At 39.2% G+C, this 19,784-nt stretch overlaps 1 long non-coding RNA gene across 1 annotated transcript; it reads left to right on the forward strand.

Moving 5' to 3' along the window:
* The first annotated feature begins 4,283 nt into the window (after window positions 1-4,283).
* On the forward strand, window positions 4,284-5,789 carry LOC138869602 (uncharacterized). The gene is made up of 2 exons (XR_011400020.1): window positions 4,284-4,683; window positions 5,394-5,789. It is a non-coding gene; the product is annotated as an uncharacterized lncRNA (long non-coding RNA).
* The last annotated feature ends 13,995 nt before the right edge of the window (window positions 5,790-19,784 follow it).

The raw sequence follows: 19,784 nt of genomic DNA on the forward strand, positions 1-19,784 counted from the left end.
TTGTCGTTTATACTCGAAAAGATTAAAATGCCTTAGCATGAAATAGTTAGGTTATACCCGGAGGTTCGAACAAGTCTTGCTTTCAACATTATTTTATTTTTAAGGCATCGTCAGGGTTCGGTGTAACTGAAATGTTTTCCTCAAAGTACTTATTCTTTCTTAGATTATAGTTTGTCGAGGGTAGCTTTTAGAATCGGTTAAGAAATTTTAAGGCCTTGTTACTTACGGGTCTCGGACATCTCCGAACCGTGTTAATATATCCGTAACCTTTTTAGTTCGGGTGTTAACCATTGGGCTCGCTAGCCCGAGTTATACGGGCTTGCCTAAGATAATAGTCCCCAAGTGGGGTGGCGTAGCCTTTAAAATTTGGGCGTTGCCTAATAGGTCTTATGCCCCCTAGATCTGATAACTCGGACTATCCGAGTTTGTTTTTGGATGGCAGTTCTCGAGTGAGAGTGATCGTTTGAACTCAGATTAAGGTGGCCCTTGTGCTCGATACCTTTAGGGGATCGGATGTAGGAAATTCCTTGAGAAATGCAAGAAAATTTTTAAAGGAGAAGATATTCATCTACAAGGAAGAGACTTCTTTTTATTCTTGTGCATAATATTTATACATGTGTACATGCTTTGTTCCAGGTCTCGAGCAGTGTATGCGGGCATGGTTTATTTGACCGTTTGGCCCTTACAATAAATCCTATCGATCGAGACCCTTCAATCACGAAGTTTCTTTCCTTGCTAAAGTCGACATCTTAGGCTAATATCCCTCAACTATTCGAGGTTGATCATAGAGATAAGCCTCGAATACTGTTGATGCGATCTTTGACACCGATTCATGACTGACCTTCTATTCTAAGTTAGCACGATCCACTGTTGCCTCGTTCAAAACCTTGCCGAAAAATCCATTTGGGACAAAACCGGTTCAAGGAAAAAAGAGTGCAACGCATGCTTTCAGACCTAAATTTTGGACCGTTCCTTGTTGGTTACCTGCAAGCGTTAGCTCAATATGTAAATAAAATAAAGAATGGGGCCGTACCTTAGCAATAATATCGTTTCAAATGAGTTATAGTCTATTTGTTCGGTTGTTGCTCGCTGTTCATTGTTCCGAGTTTATAGGATCCCTTTTTAGTGATCTCGATAATTTGGTACGGTCCTTCCCAGTTCGACCCCAACTTCCCTTCATTTGGGCTTCGGGTGCTCAGTGTGACCTTACTTAGTACTAAGTCCCCGGTATTGAAGTATCGAAGGTTGGCCCTTCGATTGTAATATCTCTCGATCCGCTATTTTTGGGCAGACAACCGGACAAGGGCAGCTTCGCGCTTTTCATCTAATAGTTTTAGGCTCGAACTTCTGGTCTCATCATTTGATTCCTTTGTTGCATAGAATATGATACTTGGTTCTCCGACTTCGACCGGTATTAGAGCTTCGGCGCCGTAAAATAATGAGAACGGGGTGGCCTCGGTACTGGACTTTGAGGTCGTACGGTATGACTATAGAATTTCTTTCCATTTTCCTTTGGCGTCGGTTAACCTCTTTTTAAGGCTTGGAAGTATGGTTTTGTTGGTCGATTGTGCTTGTCCGTTCCCACTAGTGCGATAAGGTGTTGATAGAATCCTTTTGATCTTATGGTCTTTGATAAACTTGGTCACTTTATTGCCGATGAATTGTTTCCCGTTGTCACACACGATCTCGGCCGGCTTGCCGAACCGGCATATATTGTGGTCCCAAATGAAATGACTTCTTTCTCCCTGACCTTCTCGTATGCCTAGGCTTCCACCTACTTAGAAAAATAGTCAGTCATAAACAAGATAAATTGAGCCTTACCGGGTGCCCATGAAAGGGGGCTAACGATGTCCATTCCTCACTTTATGAACAACTATGGTGAAAAAACCGAATGCAGCAGCTCCTCGGGTTGGTGAATCATTAGAGCATATCTTTGGAATCCATCACATTTTTGTACGAACTCCTTTGCGTCCTTTTCTATGTCGATCTAGTAGTAGCCGGCTCTGATCACCTTTCGAACCGATGATTCAGCGCTTAAATGATTTCCACCGGTGTCCTCGTGAAATTCCCTTAGAACGTACTCGGTATCTCCTGGTCTTAGACATATTGCTAGTGGGCCATCACACGTTCTTTTGAACAGGGTTCCGTCTTTGGACAAGCTAAATTGGGCTGCATTTGTACGCAGGGCCCTCGACTCTTTTGGTTCTGAGGGCAGTTTTCCAGTCTTCAGATATTCTACATATTTGTTTCTCCAATCCCAAGTCAGGCTTGTAGAGTTTATCTCGACATGACCTTTTTCCACCACCAATCTCATGAGTTTTACGACTACCCCTGAGTTGACCTCGTCGTCCTCGACCGATGACCCTAAGTTAGCAAGGGCATCGGCCTCGCTGTTTTGACCTTGGGGCACGTGTTGTAAAGTTCACTCCTTGAACCGATGTAATGTTACCTGCAACTTATACATGTACCTTTGCATACGTTCTTCTCTGACCTCGAACGTGCTATTAACTTGGTTTACCACGAGGAGGGAGTCGCACTTAGCTTCGATCACCTCCGCCCCCAAGATTTTGGCTAGTTCGAGACCTGCTATCATGGCCTCATATTTGGCCTCGTTGTTAGTCAATTTCATAGTCTTAACAGATTGTCTAACTACATTGCCTATCAAGGGCTTCAATACGATGCCAAGTCTACACCCTTTTACGTTTGAGGCGCCGTTCGTAAAGAGGGTCCAAATTCCCGAGGACGTCCCCGAGTTTACAAACAACTCTCGTTCGACCTCGAGTATTAGGGCCGGCGTAAAGTCGACCATGAAATTTGCCAAAATTTGAGATTTAATGGCTGTCCAGGGTCGATATTCAATATCGTACCCGCTGATATCCACGGCCCATTTGGCCTATCGTCCCGAGAGTTCGGGTTTATGCATTATATTTCGCAACGGGTAAGTAGTCACGACGCATATAGGATGGCACTGAAAATATGGTTTCAGTTTCCTAGAGGTGCTTAGCGAAGCGAGCGCCAATTTTTCTAGGTGAGAGTATCTAGTTTCAGCCTCACCTAGAGTCTTGCTAATATAGTAAATTGGAAATTGCGTGCCTTGTTCTTCCCGGACCAGGACTCCACTTACCGTTATCTCCGTTACTGACAAGTACAGGTATAGTTGTTCTTCTGCCTTCGATGTGTGAAGCATTGTTGGGCTCGATAGATATCGCTTGAGTTCCTCCAAGGCCCGTTGGCATTCTGGGGTCCACGAAAGGTTGTTATTCTTCTTTAGTTGCGAGAAGAATCAGTGACTCTTATCGGAGGACCTCGAGATGAATCGCCCCAGGGCGGCTATGCGTCCGGTTAATCTTTGCACGACCTTCAAGTTGTCCACGCCCGTGATGTCTTTGATAGCTTTGATCTTGTCGGGGTTGATCTCAATTCCCCGATTGGATACCATTTGTTACATCCCATACTTTAATATTAGGATGAGTCGTAGTAATCCATATGAGCTTACAGGGATTAAGACCATTCATGAGATTATAGAGAATTTTTTACTATGTTATTGTAAGACCCCGTAACTTTAATAACCTTGATACCGTTATATACATTTGATATGGTATTTTGAGTGGGACATTTTTTTGTAAAATATTTAAAAAAATATGATTTTATATAGTTATTAATATTACTCCTTTCGAATATGCTTTAAATTATATACATAATATGAGAAAGTTTATGAGATTTTCTTTATTGTAAAGATATAAATTATTTTCTCACAAAAAAAGAAGGATATCTTTTACCTTCTTAAGAATTAAGTGTACGAAAATTTGTACTATTTATATGAGATTAGGAAAATTAGAAGTTGAGAAAATATATGTATTTTATACGGATATTTTAATGAAATAATAGCGTATATATTAATTTTATATAGTACCACATGACCATAATAGTAAGGTATATAAAGTGTGTTGAAAGTGAGTAGTATTTTAAGTAATTTGAGATAATTCTTAATTATGCGGGCAATTGATTAGTTATTGTTTAGTGAGAGATTAACTAGTTAATTAAGAATTAGTAGGTAATTAATTAAGATGTTGGGATAAGGCCTAACAAGCCCAAAACGTGGCAGCCCCTTTCTTTCATTTAATGACTCCTGCCGTATAATTGAAAGGTGGCACAATTGAGTAAGATTAAGGCTTAGTCATTATGTTATGTGGCAAGCTTAGAGATGTGATATTTGGCAAAGTCTTTAAGAACATGGGTTATTCCATTTAATAAATAGAGTCCGCTGTTTGCCTAGATAATGTGTATATTCTTCTTTACCTCATCTTCACTAAAGTCTTGCTTCACTTGTAGAATAAAGAAAGCTACTTCTTTGTTCTTTGATTCAAGAATAGTCTCAAGTTTATGGGCAACTCTAGATTTGGTTCGCAGTAAACTAATTATTTGATACTCCTACACATTAGATGATGCATAAACTCATTAAGAAGTATTTGACATAGAGGGGATACTGGAATTGGAGTTGAATGGTTTCATATTCGAAAACCCACCTTGTTAATATAGCGTGAGATTTATTTGCAAATTTTAGGGAGTACGGTGCAATCTTTCTCAAGAATATCATACGGATTTTTTCCTACTCCGATCTTGCCGTCACGAGTTTTGTCGCAATTGTTTGTATTAGAGGGATTATCAAGAGAATCATCTCAGGTATGTTAAGGTTAATCCTTCTTTCTTTTGGCATGATCCAAGTAACGATACGTAAATGTAATGATATTCCATAAGTGGATATACTATTAGCAGTTAAGGATGTCTATATTATTTATTCCCGTAAAGTGATATTCAAGCATGTCTAAGTATGTATCTAGTTCTATATTGAGGTATTTGATAAAGATGTTAATGTTCATAATATTGTGATACATGCATTTTCATGCATATGTATTTACCACCGAGCTACGACCGGTTAGGTAGTTACATATTTAACACTGTGCTATGAGCGGTTGGGTAGTCATGCATATTCATTTACCACCATGGTACAGCCGGTCGGCAGACATGCATTTACCATCGAGCTACGGCCGATTGGGCAGTTACCACCGGTTGGACAGTTATGTATCATTATTTACCACCGGTTGGGAAGTCATGCATTTACCACCTTGCGATGGCCAGTCGGGCAGTTACCACTGATCAGTTGGGCAGACATACATCATACGATATGGGTAATAGAAATAGTCTCAAAGAGAATCGTTATATATGTAAGTATAATAAGTATGCATATACGGTGGCACTTCAGATATGCAGGTTGATTTTTATATGTCTTTAATTAATGTTGACTTATTGTTATGTTTCAGTTCTGTCTTACATACTCAGTACATTATTCTACTGATGTTCTTTTGTTGGGAACGATGCATTCATGCCTGCAGGTATATAATCAGTTTGACGAGCCCTCATATTATACGAGAATGACATTCAGCAAAGGATCGATAAGACTCCACCTGATTCGGAGTGCAGCAGAGTCTATGAGTCATCGTGTTAGAGTTTTGCTACAGATTTATGGGTAGGCCGGTACCCTGTCCCATTTGATGTCAAATAATCTTAGAGGCTTTGTAGACAGAGGTTCATTTTGTACAGTATATCAGAGGCCTTGATGGCTCATATGTATTCATGTTTTAAGAAAAATGGTTTAGTGATACAGTATTTCCACTTATAGTTATACATTATGAGTTGTGGCCATGTGGGCCCATGATAGTTACGAAAGGAATGAGTTCAGCTAACTCGACCTATGTATGTTCTAGTTTTAATCGAATAATTATGAGTTATAGAGTGGTTTGCTTGGGTTAGTGCGGTACAGGGTGTCAGCCATGCCTCCCAGGTTTTGGAGCGTGACACCATGAACCCGAGGAATTTATCTGATCTGACTCCGAACGCACATTTCTCTGAGTTCAGCTTCATATTGTACCTTTTCAATATGTTGAAGGTCTCCTGCAAATATTTTAAATGGTCCTCTGCTCGCAGTGACTTAACCAACATATCGTCAATGTAAACTTCCATCAAATTTCCTATTTGTTTCTCGAACATCTGGTTTACTAGGCGTTGATAGGTGACACCAGCATTTTTAATCGGAATGGTATCACGTTATAGTAGTGCATGGCGTTCTTAGTGATGAAGGAGGTTTTTTCCTGATCATCTGGGTCCATCCATATTTGGTTGTACTCAGAATAGGCATTGAGAAAACTGAGGATCTCATGGCGGGGCGTGGCATCGATCATACGATTGATGTTGGTGGAAGAGGAAAAGAGTCCTTGGGGCACGCCTTGTTAAAATCCTTATAATCTATACACACTCATAATTAGTTCCCTTCTTAAGGACTACTACATTTTCTAACCAATCCGAGTATTTAACCTCCCGAATGGACCCTGTTTTAAGGAGTTTAGATACCTCGTTCTTGATGAAAGCATGTTTGACCTCGAACTGGGGCCTTCTCATCTGCTTGACTAGATGGAATTTCGGGTCCAGGCTTAGCTTGTGAGTGGTTATCTCCGGCGGGATCCCTGTCATATCAAGATTGAACCATACGAAAAAATCTATGTTAGTTATAAGAAATTGAATAAGTTTTTTCCTGAGCTCGGGAGTTAACCCCGTGCCCTGGTATACATTCCGATTGCATAAATGCTCGATCAAGATGACTTGTTCCAGCTCCTCAACTGTCAATTTAGTAGCGTCGGAATCATCAGGGAGTATAAAAGATATGGGAACCCCGTAATCATCGTCTTCATCAGTCCCCTGCTTATCCAGCTGGGTCATGGCTAGTGACGGTGATCGCTATTTAGCCTCTTGCTTTGTACCCGAACTTGGTTCCTTTCACGTTGCGAGTGTTGATATCGGAATCACTTCTTCGTGCAAACATCTCTTGCGGCTAGTTGTTCTCCGTAGATTGTTTTAATCCCTCCTGCTGTTGGGAATTTTAACACTTGGTGAAGAGTCGATAACACTACCCTCATGTTGCGGATCCATGGCCTCCCGAACAGGGCGTTGTACCTCATGTCTCCTTCGATCACATAAAACTTGGCCTCTTGGATAGTGCCGATGGTGTTTACTGGTAATGTTTGTGAGTACGTGATTTTTGCCCTATATGAATTACTCCCACAAATTCAAAACAAAATAATTTTTCCCATTGTTTGCAATTTTGTGGATTTTGTGTGGCATTTTCTGTCAAATTGTTTGCATTTGTCTGTGCTTGTTTATTTTATATCATAATGATAAATACAAAAATATTTTACATTTGCATTTTAGGATTTAATTCTACATTTTAGGATTAATTGGCAATTAGTTGTTTTATAAAATGGGAAAATCACAAAAAATGATTTATTTTTTCATGGTTCAATTTTTAGATTTGAATTTTTGCTGGTTTTCCATTTAATTTTGTATTTAATTAGTTGTAATAATTATTAGGGTTAATTAATTTAATTTTCTAGGATAATTTGGTTTAGGAATTAAGTTGGGTTTTGTTTTATTTTCATTTTTAGAAAAAAGAAAAGGAATTAAAAAGGTTTTTCCAATTTTGGGCCGTTTTTATTTAATTCTCTCAAGCCCAAGTCAATTACCCCTTAAACCCGTCCAAAGCCAACCCAAATTCGCCTTCACCCGGTTTGGTTCCCCCATACAAACCAAAAGACTCTGTTTCATTATCCCTTGATCTGAGCCGTTGATCCCTGTAAATCCAATGGACCGGAATTGACCCCTCCCCATATAAAACTGTCCGAACTCTACCCCTCCCCCCCCTCAAACTCATCTCTCTCAACCCCCTTCTTCAGAGACGTCCAAACCCTAGAAGCCGCCCCCATTCGCCACCATGCCTGGTCGGCGGCGCAGCCCTAAACTACTCCGTTTCTCCCCAAAATAACACCCTAGGATCCTTTTCATCTCCCCATCTTAAATACCCAACCCTTTACCCTCGAATCAACGTGGACTTGTTCGAATCTTAAATCTGGGCTCAAACCTTAAAAGTTCAAAAATCATTTTCGCCAAGCCTGGTGACATGCATAATCGCGGAGTACTTTTCTTTCAAAGTTTGAGGGCCTGACTCGACGAAACTGATGTCGATTCAGTTGTTCTTGACAAAGAACAACGGATTCGACATAAGTTTGGTTAAGTTTTTGTCTCCGTCTGTTTTCGAGGTCCTATCCGGTAAGTTCTTGTCCCTTTCGTGTTTTCTTTCTCCTATTATCCTCCTCTCTCCTTTTCTTTAACTTAATTTTCATAATAATCTGATTCACCTCTGAGTTCAAATTTTTCTCCTGTTCACCATTTTGGTTTTCCTTTCTCCTTTCTCCTTTCTACTTTATGAAATCCATTTCTGTTTTTTTAGTCCGTTAAACATGATCAAGTTCTGTTTCGTAATTTTCACTTAGTTAATTTAAATAGGTTAATTTAGTTAACTTTTGCTATTAGCTTAAGGTAATTGATTCATGTGCCTTCATCATTGTTTGATTACATTTTTAATGGTTTTCGGGAGCTTTTCTTTTGGGAACTTTGGGTTAGTTCTTAGAATAGGATTCCTTGTTTGATCCTAATTGGGCTTCTGAAATTCGAAAACCCCAAAGGGGTATGGGTGGGGATTTAATTTGGTCTGCAGACCCATTAGTTTGGTCAGTTGATCCGGGTTAGGTTTAAAGAGTAAAATCAGAGAATTGAGAGAGTAATTTAGGTAATTGGTTCAGGGAATCTGTAGTAACTGAATAGGAAGCTTCTAGGAAAAGAGGTTTGGGACTATTTTAAAATTCTGAATTTTACATTAGGGGTATGTGAGCTAAAACCAAAATTGAAAAAGGGGCAAAATGCAAAGACTGATATCTTTAAGCTGTCCTAATGCCTTGCCTATAAAGGCACCGAGACTTGCTATTCAAGTCAGATTTTTTAAGAGAAAAAAATCCCTAAAATTGAAACGGCTAGGTCCTTTGAGAGAATTCTCAATTCTCTGCATTTCTAGCTTAGAAAAGTGCTTAATTCTTGCATATTTGGTATTTTCTGGTTTCATTTGGCTAGAAAATTTCTTTTCTAAGAAGATCAGAGTCCTACATCTTGGTTTCCATGGCTTGAGTTTGGTTTTCTGAAGACTGGTTTGAGTTTGGCTGTTGAAGTTACTGTTTGATTAAAGTTGGGTGTTACTCTGTTGCTGTTCTGCTGACTCTTCACCCTTTCTATTTTTATTTCAATTTCCAGGTACTCCCCGGATTCCATTAACCTATGAATTGCACATCAAAGCCATGTAAACAACCTGGGCTTGCATATGAATGACAATGGATTTGAACATAGTTGCATGTCATTTAGAGATCAGTCGTGTTTTTTTTCGTGTATTAAACTTGCCATTTGAATATTCTTCTGTGTGAATGTAGCTTATCACTCTAAACTCTGGAATTGTTTAAATTCTTATGTATTTAATGTCTGCAATGCATGAATCCTATTAGTCAAATGTAGTAGTAGTTTATTTAGTTTGAGTGGTTTCTTTGATTATTGAAGTCACAAGGTTTTTTACTGCTATAGATGCAAATTTGGTAGGCGCTTTCAGGATTTTTTTAACTGAACTCTTATCAATCTTGAAATATGGACACCATTAAGGAATAATGCATAGGTTGTATGGTAGCATTGTGCGGATTTTCAGTTGTTAATGAGGCCTACTGTCAATTTTTAATCACATAAGTGAAAGCAGGAAATGTTGTGATGATTGTCTCACATCAATTTTGAATTTTGGGTATGATTTTGATTTTACTCAGTTGGTATGTTACTTCTTCAATTGTTGGTCTGAAATCAGTAACAGTCCATGTTAATTCACAAATTTGAACAAAACAAAAATGGAATCGTGGGCAATACACGTTCGTTGGTGGACTTGTTTATTTGGACTGCCGCTTTTCACTAAGACTTGGGCTCATTCAGGCCCAAGCTTGAAGGTTCAATGCTGATTTGCCTTTGGTAGTTAGCTGGGTTCGATATTGAACCCCTCTTTAATTGTTGCTAACCTTAAATGCATGCCAAGAGACTCGAACTCGAGTCTCGCTCCTGCCTTCTCCTTAATTTGGGATAGGATGTTTGTAAAGCAGGGATGCAGGTTTTTCATTATTGGGCCTACCCCCTTCATGTCTTTGGTTCTCTTAATTATGGCACGAGCCATTCGTTGTTTTCAAATAGTCAAATCTGTTTTCTCTCTTCAATGCAAATGTTCTTTCATAAGGCTGGCCTGAACTTGGATTTATTGTTGTAAAATTGGTTCAAACTTTTAGCTTAAGTAGTGGTGACATTTTTCCTTGCTCCTTTAATCAATTAGTGGAGGGGAGCTGTACTAGATAACACAAATAGCTTATGGCCCCTTCAAATTTTTAGTTTTCCCTTAAAATAAGTCGAGGTGCGCCGCACCAAATAAAATCTCAAGTGTGTGGCCCTCAATTATTTATTTCTTTTAAATCCTTAGAACTCGAGGCGTGCCATTTAGCAAATTTCCCATGGCTTTTACAAAGTTAAGAACATGTAGTTGCTTTAGGCGCGTTATTTTAATAATTAACTTCCTTAAACTTGGGTGTGCATTTCATGTGACCCAACTCCAAATCTTAATAATGTTGAATAAAATGTGTTTCGGATTGGGGGTGCATTTCATGTGGCGTGGTCCAAAGACATGTTTTAGACGACGATAAATCTTCTTTAAATAAGTAAAAGCAGTTTTCAAAAGTTAAAATGCACATAGGCTTAAAGTGTTATAAAATCAGATAATTAGGCCAATAATAACAGTTGAGCGACCGTGCTAGAACCGCAGAACCCGGGAATACCTAACACCTTCTCCCGGATTAACAGAATTCCTTACCTGAATTTCTGTATTCGCGAACTGTAAAACAAAGTTAATCTTTCCTCGATTCAGGATTTTAAAACGGTGACTTGGGACACCTTAAATTATCTCAAGTGGCGACTCTGAATCTTTAATAAAATAATCTCATTTCGATTGTCACTTAAATTGGAAAAACTCCCTGATACACCTCTTCGGGGGTGTAGGTAAAAAAGGAGGTGTGATAGCTCTGGCGTTTCTACTGGGGATCGAACCCAGAATCTCTAGTTCAGGGTTCAGAATTCGAGCTTAGATGAATTGTTATTGTAAAAAAGGAGGTGTGATAACAAGACCTCATGTCGGATCCCTAGTAGGAACGTTTGCTTGCATCACGTATTTGACTTTGGAGACTCAACATAGGGGTTGGGTCTGTCTAGGACAGGTGTACCAAAAATGAAAAGACCATCCTGATGCATCTTACTTGCTACTTGTGAATTTATTTAATTTGGATTTGCATTCTGACCGGCTTTTGAATAATGGGAGAAAGTCGGGTAAAAGAGAATAGCAATGTGAGGGTTAAGTGAGTTAAATCACCTGTTTTGGAAAACCAATGTCCAAATGGTACTGAAACTCTGCCGAACTTTTTGAGAAAAATGAAAAGAAAAAAAATAAAGAAAAAATGGTTTTATTTTGCAAAATAGTTGGTTTTATTTTATTTGTCTGAACTACGCCAGTTTGATTCTCACAGGGTGTGGGATACGTAGGCAACCCCTATCGGGTCCAACTTCCTTTTTGCAAAATAGCCCAAAAGAACAAAAATTTTAATTTTATTGCAAATAAGTAAGGTGATCCCATTCTTGTCTAAAATAACCAAATGTCCCCAAAAGGTCGATGTAAGGCCGTTTTGCAAGAATAGCCACCTTTGGTCATTTTTCAAGGTTTTGCCGGTTAGCCGACACAGCCTTAAAATCTTCGTTTTCGAAGTGTTGAAAGGCCGTATTGGCAAGGCCGGATATTTTTGTGAGAATTTTGAAAAAAAATGGTCATTTCTCTTGAGTCAAAATGAGTCATAATTTTCTTTTAATGAAAATCACCCTAATAAATGTGCAGAATGAGCACAACTCAAAATGAACCTTTCTCAGTCCGTGAAGAGATCCCTTTGGAGCTACATATGTGATGGCATGATTTGGGGGAAGATAGCAGAAAAACTGTGATAAAAGCATTGAGCGGTCTTGTCGGGCTCTTGAAAGTTAAGCCGAGAAAGGACATAATTGAGGCCTTGATACAATTTTGGGACCCAACACATAATGTATTCCACTTTGCTAATTTCAAGCTAACTCCTACACTGGAAGAGATAGCAGACTATGTCGGTTTCGATGGGAATCTTATAAATCAATACCTGGTGCACCTAGGGCTGTAACCCCTCACAAAGTTTTGGACCTATTAAGCATCAGTCGGGACATCCGAGACGGAAATTTGGCCAAAGGGTACCTTCTACTTTTTGTACAGACGTTACAGGAATCCCCATGGCTTCGAGACACCAGATACCGGTCTTACTCACGCGGGAAACCAAGACAAGTGGGAAGCTCAAGGATTAGCTTTTATAATGGCGTTCCTGGGTACTTTGATTTGCCCCAGAAAAGATGTGAACATAGAGTTGGGACTCGCGGGGATAGCCGATTTTATGATGAAAAAGGCAAATGGGACCATAGTGCCGATGATTTTGGCAGAAATTTACCGAGCTCTGACCCTTTGTCGAGAAGGGGGAAAGTTCTTTGAAGGGTGTAATATGCTGTTACAATTATGGATGGAGGAACACCTTTGCCACCATCCTGGATAGTTGAATTGTGGAATGACTGGCCTTGGGTGCATTGAAAAACATGAAAAGCGGGTAGAGGGTTATGAGTTCTCGGATGGTACGGAAGCATGGCATGCTTATTTGAGATCTTTGACTGCAAATAAGATCGAATAGACATTCGGGTGGCTCTCGATCAGTGAGGTAGTATATATGTCGGCTGAGGTTTGCTTTTTGCTGTTAATGGGTCTTTGGAGTATCCATCCTTATGCTCTGCACCAAGTTCTACGTCAGTTAGGCCGATACCAGACCATCCCACACGATGAAGATTTGAGTCGGCAGGTTATTGAGTTGGAACCAAAAGCCACTTTTCCAGAAGAAAGAGTGCGTCGGATTTGGCATCAATGCAGATTCTTAGAGCCTAGAACTCAAGTACGAGATCTATCTAGAGGCGAGGTGGAGCCTGGTTACACTACGTGGTATGGTAAAAGATCCCGAGTTCATCATGAGCCCTAAAGGCTCGCAAAGAAACCCGTGTCCAACAATTTACCGACGAAGCACATGTGCAATGAGACTGGTTGACCAAAGAAAATGAGTACTGAGCCACCATAGGCAGGCTGGAAAAGCAAGTCATGGACCTTCAGTTTGAGAATGGGTTGCAAGCCGCTGTAGATGAAGGCGAGAAGAAGAAGCTAACCCAGGAAAATGAAGCCCCCAAAGCTCAAATCCTGAAGATGAAAATAGCTGCTAGAAACCCGGAAAGAAGCCGTGCGGACGAGAGGTTTATAAGCAGTTTGAAAAAGAAAGCCCTTGAGTGTCAAGATGACCTGGAAAAGTCTGAGGCCAGTCTGGCGAAAGTTCGGGCTCAATTGGTGGAAAATGCAAAAGGTCAAACACAATTTGTGCAACAAATGAAGAGAAAATATGAAAGGACAATCACCAGCCTGAAAAGAAAAGTAACTATTCTTGAGAATGAGGCAGCCAAGCAGGCTAAAGATTGCAAAACTGATAGGGAACACTATTATGTTTTGATGGCTTAGATGGAGGAAGAAATGCAATGTCACACCTCCTTTTTTACACGCACCTACCCCGAGGGATAAAAACACAAGGGAGTTTTTTCAATTTAAGTGACAATATTCGAAATGGGATTATTCAATTATTTCAGAGTCGCCACTTGGGATAGGTTTGGTTTTTTGGTGTCCCAAGTCACCGGTTTATCTTGAATCCCAATTCGCGGAAAATGTTTGACTTTCCAAATGAAGTCTGCGAACCAGAAATTCTAAGTAAGGAATTCTGTTGACCCGATGGAAGGTGTTAGGCACCCCCGAGTTCCGTGGTTCTAGCACGGTCGCTCAACTATCATATTCGGCTTGATTATCTGATACAATACATGTTGAACATATGTGAGAATTTTAACTTTTAACCGCTTTTATCCTAGACCATTTTTATCGAGAATTGCAACATCGTGAAAATATATCTCGAACCACGTCACATCAATGTACCCGTGGTTACCGACATATTTCGACTCTGTTGAGATTTGGATTTGGGTCACATAAATGTGCACCCGAGTTTAAGAAAATAAATTGTTAAAGGCGCGCCTAAAGCGACTAGCGTATCATTATTTTGGGTAAGGCCGTGAAATTTGCTAAACGACCGATCCCGAAGTCTATACAATTATTAACCATTTATTGAGGGCCCCGCAACTTGTACGTTTTATTCAGTGAGGCTCATCTCATTTATTTTAAAAGGATAATCCTAAAGTGCCTACATTTTTTCTATTAAATTTGTCTCTAAAAAATGAAAGAGAAAGGGTCCTAATTTATTTACATGCTTACGAGTTGTTAAATTAAAAAAAAACTTGGCAATCTAATTTTAATCATAGACCATTTACATGCTGAAATTAACCAATAGTATCTAGCTAAACAATATTCCTACAAGTTCCGAAACGGTCTATTCGTTTAATGAGCTAACTGTTGAATGTTTAAGAATAGTCTAAATCAGCTAACAAGCTTTTTGATACATGATAATCATCCAAACAATAATGAACTAACTGGACAGAGTTACTACACCATTTATTTATTTATTAGGCAATACATAGACAGTTCGTCCATTAAGCTACTGTCAAATGTTCCATTATATATATTAAACAACTACATGATTCTGATTAGAGGAAGCTAAATAATGTATATATACAAATAAAATTCAGAATATAACTAAGATAAATTCAGAACTTCAACTTTTCATTTCATATTCATGCTTCATGTTTCAGTTTACAGTAACCAGCGTGTCAGTTGTGTACCTGATATTAGAAGCAAAAGAAAAGGAAGATCAGCAGGAATGCAATAGCATACAACAACAGCAACACCCAGCAACAGATTTAAAAACCGAGCAGAAATCCAGCAACAACTAGTGAAGTAGTAGCAAATAACCAACCAAACTCAAGGAAACAAATCAAATGAAAATCCCGAAACACCAACAACAATCAACGGGCAGAACAAAGTAAATCTTTTTTAGATTGAAAGACCATTTAATGTTTAACCCTTAAATTCTGACCCCTCTGTATATCCAGTGTATGCAGATTGTATATCGGGTGTATACTACTCTCTCTTTCGAATCTCCTTCAAAAAAATTCCTCAATATTCAGCCAATCTCCTATCCCCTTTCAATATTTTCCGAATTCCTCCTAATATTTCGGAATGCTCCCTCCCTCTTCCAATATCTAGACCCCTTATTTATAGCCAAACTTCAAGCATTTAAAATTAAAAATCCCACCATCTTCCACCCATCCCCCTTTAACTTTCACTACTTAATGTTTTGTCCCCCACTATATTAAACAAATATATTAGTTCTCACTAACACATATCTTTTCTTTATTTAATTTTATTATTCCCCACTACTGCATGCTTTGTCCCCCACTATATTAAACAATGTATTAAATCACCACCAATATGTCTTGTCCCCCACTACGTATTTAAAAATATATTAATTTAATATTATTAGTACCTAGTGGACGGAACACTCAGATTAAATAAATGTTCAAATTTTTAATTCCAAAAATACCCCTCTGAAATTACTGAAATTACTGAAATTACCATTCTACCCCTAAAAATACTGCAATTTACCATTCTACCCCCATCAGCTATAACCAATTCACCTAATCAATTCTAACCAAAATACAGCAGCTATAACCAATTCCTAATCAAATTCAATCAACAAATTCAAACTAAATGATGAACAACAAAGAAACAACTGGAATTATTTTGACTGAGAAATATTTTTTAACAACAAACCTACTTTCAGATTCAACAACAATAACAAACAAGTATATTCAAATCATTGAGCTCAAATTCAAATTAAACTTAAACAAAAAAAATAAACAGATTCAAATCACTAAACTCAATAATCAATTGATCTTCAAATTAAATCCAACAACATTACAACAAAGATAAATGATTCAAACTAAATCAAAAAATTAAAAACCAAAACATAAACTCACATTAAATCACCGGATTAAAAACAAACTTCAAACAAAAAATGAACACGAATTAAATCTAAGTTAAATAACAAAAATGAATGATTCAAACGATTAAACTAATACCCTTCTATATTAAAACTTAACAAAAACAAATGAATGAAAACAAACCGAAGAAATAATCAAGAAATGAAAAACAACGAACAAGAAAGGAATCAAACATATACTGATTTCAAATCTGAGAATATCAAACAAAATACGGACAGAAATGAAACTTAAACCAACTAATCGGAAATGAACAACGACGAACTCAAACCAAGACTGCCAACGACCTAATGGATCTCGACTTCAATGAAAACCCACCTTCTCTTTAACCTTGACGAACTCAGACTGGACCTCGACGAGGCAGTCATGGTGAAGAAAAAGAAGACGAAGAAGAAGCAACAGCAACAGCAGCAGCGCTGCTTGTCGCGGACGGGGAAGTTGATGGTTTTTCTGGCGACTTGGGGTGAGCTCGGCAAAGGCAGCAGCAATGGTGGCTTGGGTGGTGTTCATGGATGAGCTGGGACGAAGAAGAAGGAGCAGCAACGCAGCAGCACTGCTGCTCGTTAATGGCGGACGGGGGAGGGCAGTAGCAATGGTGGTTTGGACGTGACGACGATGACGGGGCTGCTGGTTGGGCGACGTTGGAAGGGTCGTTTGGACGTGAGGTCGTTTAGCCTATGGGGACGAAGAAGAAGAAGGAGCAGCAACCATGGGAGCTTGGTCGTCGATGGCTGGTCATAGCAGAAGTGATGGTGGTCGCTTGCTGGTTTTTCCGGCGATGGAGGCGACGAGGATGGCAAAGATCAGAGACGAAGGAGGTGAAGCAGAAAGGGTGTTCGACGGAGGTTCGTCGTTTGGTGGATGTAACAGAAGCAGTGGCGGGTTTGGGTGGTGCTCGCGACGTAGACGAATGGAGTGCTGTGTGTGTATATGAGAGAATGACGACAGAGAGGGGTGTTGTTCGTCGTGGGTTGGTGAAGCAGCAGCAGAAGGGCAGCCATGGGAGGTTGAAGAAGAAGAAGAAGAGAGGGGGCGGGTGACTTTAGTTTTTTTAGGGCTTTTTTCAAAACAAAATCCAAATGGAAGAAAGGGTGGGGGTGTTTGCTTGGGGTTATGGGGAAGACCGGGTCGGGTCGACCTAGTAGGAGTTTATTTGGTTTGGGCCATGGTTGATTTAAATTAGAAGGTGGCCCAATCCTATTTTCTTCCTCTTTTATTGCTTCTTTTCTTTTACTTTCTAAAACTAAAATTCTAAATTAAGTTACAAACTAAATTAACTTATTAAAAATACTAATTAATTCCTAGCAACAATTATCAGATAAAATGAAATGACAATTAAAATACAATCATACAATTTAGACATTAAAGGCTAAAAATGCAAAAGATGCCTATTTTTGTAATTTTCATTCTTGTATAACAAACTTAATTACTCATAACTGCAAACCTAAATCCTAAATGCAAATGCGACATATTTTTGTATTTTTTTATTAATTTAGCAAATAAACATGCACAGACAAAATGCAAACAATACAAGAAAAATAACACAAAATTCACAACAATTGCAAACAATCAAAAAATTATTTTATTTTTGGAATTTTTTGGGAGTAATTCTCATATAGGGCAAAAATCACGTGCTCACAGCTGCTCTCTTTGTCCGAAAACACGAAGGGTTTTCGTGCAAAGATAAAGTGAGCGATTTTTTGCCCATCCGAGTACTCCGTGTGAAGCATTTTTTTGAAAAAGATTTAACCGAACCTTTGCTTCAAAGGTTTCCTACATATACCTGGCTAGAAGGGAATCAGGTTAATGTAGTTCGGGAAGTTTTGGTAGCTGGGACTAGCATGGAACTGCAATTTTGTCGTTACTGTTGCTGCATGCTGTTGCTACTGCTTTTCGATCTCCTTATTACACCGTGCCAAAAGAAAACAAGAAGCTAGACTTAAACTAGGAATTAAAAAAAATCATATCTATCTACGAGTGTTGCTGGGGATGACACTGGCCTTTTGCTTTTACAAGTGTCATCATTTTGTTCGGTCTGCTGGGGATACTGCTTCCTTCATTAAAGCTTGTTATGCTGGGGATTTTTGTTGCAACCCTCCTCATTACTGACTTCTGAAAGATGACACAACCTCCATTCTTCAGGCGGGATCCTGACTTCTTCCATGATTTAAAAATATAACCACCTCCGTTCTACATGTGGGCTCCTGACTCCACCTTGACTTTTGAAAGATGACACAACCTCCATTTTCCAGGCGGGCTCCTAACTTCTTCAACAATCTTAGAATTTAATGCCCTCCAGACTTTCATCAGCAACTTTGAAAATAAAATGCATTTGGCAATGATTTATGAAAATATATATTTTGGCAATGTTTATACAAGCAGGACCACTCGGGTCGAGACCAATTAAATGTCCTTTTGAGGAAGGATTAAATTCAATACCCTATTCGAGGGCGGATGAACCCAAAATATCCTATTCGAGGGCGGATGAACCCAAAATATCCTATTCGAGGGCGGATGAACCCAAAATATCCTATTCGAGGGCGGATGAACCCAAAATATACTATTCGAGGGCGGATGAACCCCAAAATATCCTATTCGAGGGCGGATGAACCCCAAAATATCCTATTCGAGGGCGGATGAACCCAAAATATCCTATTCGAGGGCGGATGAACCCAAAATATCCTATTCGAGGGCGGATGAACCCAAAATATCCTATTCGAGGGCGGATGAACCCAAAATATCCTATTCAAGGGCGGATGAACCCAAAATATCCTATTCGAGGGCGGATGAACCCAAAATATCCTATTCGAGGGCGGATGAACCCAAAATATCCTATTCGAGGGCGGATGAACCCATCATATCCTATTCGAGGGCGGATGAACCCAAAATATCCTATTCGAGGGCGGATGAACCCAACTTCAAAACTTGAAATTGTCTTACCTCCGACTGTTTTTCTTAAAATCGTGCTGTCTTGCTATCCCTTAAAACTTGAATTGATTTCCTCGTTCCTTTGAGAAAATTTTCGACAATGGCAGAAAATTTTCTACCCCAGTTTTGGTGCTTTTCCTTGTAGTATGTTTTTCTCCATTAATAAGATTTCATTTTCCTGCTTCAAATTAAAGAAAATTTGTTAGTTTTAAAACATGGTGAGTGGTCGTGCCACTCCTGCTGGGGATGGTTTTTCCCTTTCTCCCTTCCCCGCTCTGTGTTTCATTACGATATCAAAACTTGCTGGGGATTATTTTGCTGGGGATGAATTTTTCTTTTCTTCTTTCCCCACTCTGTGTTGTCCGACCCTCTTGGAACTTGGTCGAAAATCTGTCGAGGATGCTCCTACATCTCGATGATCTGCTGGGGGCCCTCTTGGAATTAGGTCCACAATTTCCTCAACTGTTGTTTTCCTGTTTTTCTCCAACTTTCCCTGGAAATTTGGTCCTCTTGGGATCTAGACCCATTCATCATTTGGTCTTGCGACCAACTTCTTTTCGCTTTATCGCCTTATCTTTGGCCTGTCCTATTCGCATTTTGCTTTGCATCATTTTGGCAACTGGTAGTAAGCTCTGAAAATCCTTTTCAAAAACAAACTGCTGGGGAGGTAAAGTCTTTAAACCAAGAAATGAAAAAGTGATGATCTCAAAAAATAGAAAAAGAAGAAGTCTTTTTGAACAAATGCTGGGGAAAAGGAAAGAAAG

Source organism: Nicotiana sylvestris, chromosome 5, assembly GCF_000393655.2.
Source record: "Nicotiana sylvestris chromosome 5, ASM39365v2, whole genome shotgun sequence".
NCBI lineage: Eukaryota > Viridiplantae > Streptophyta > Magnoliopsida > Solanales > Solanaceae > Nicotiana > Nicotiana sylvestris.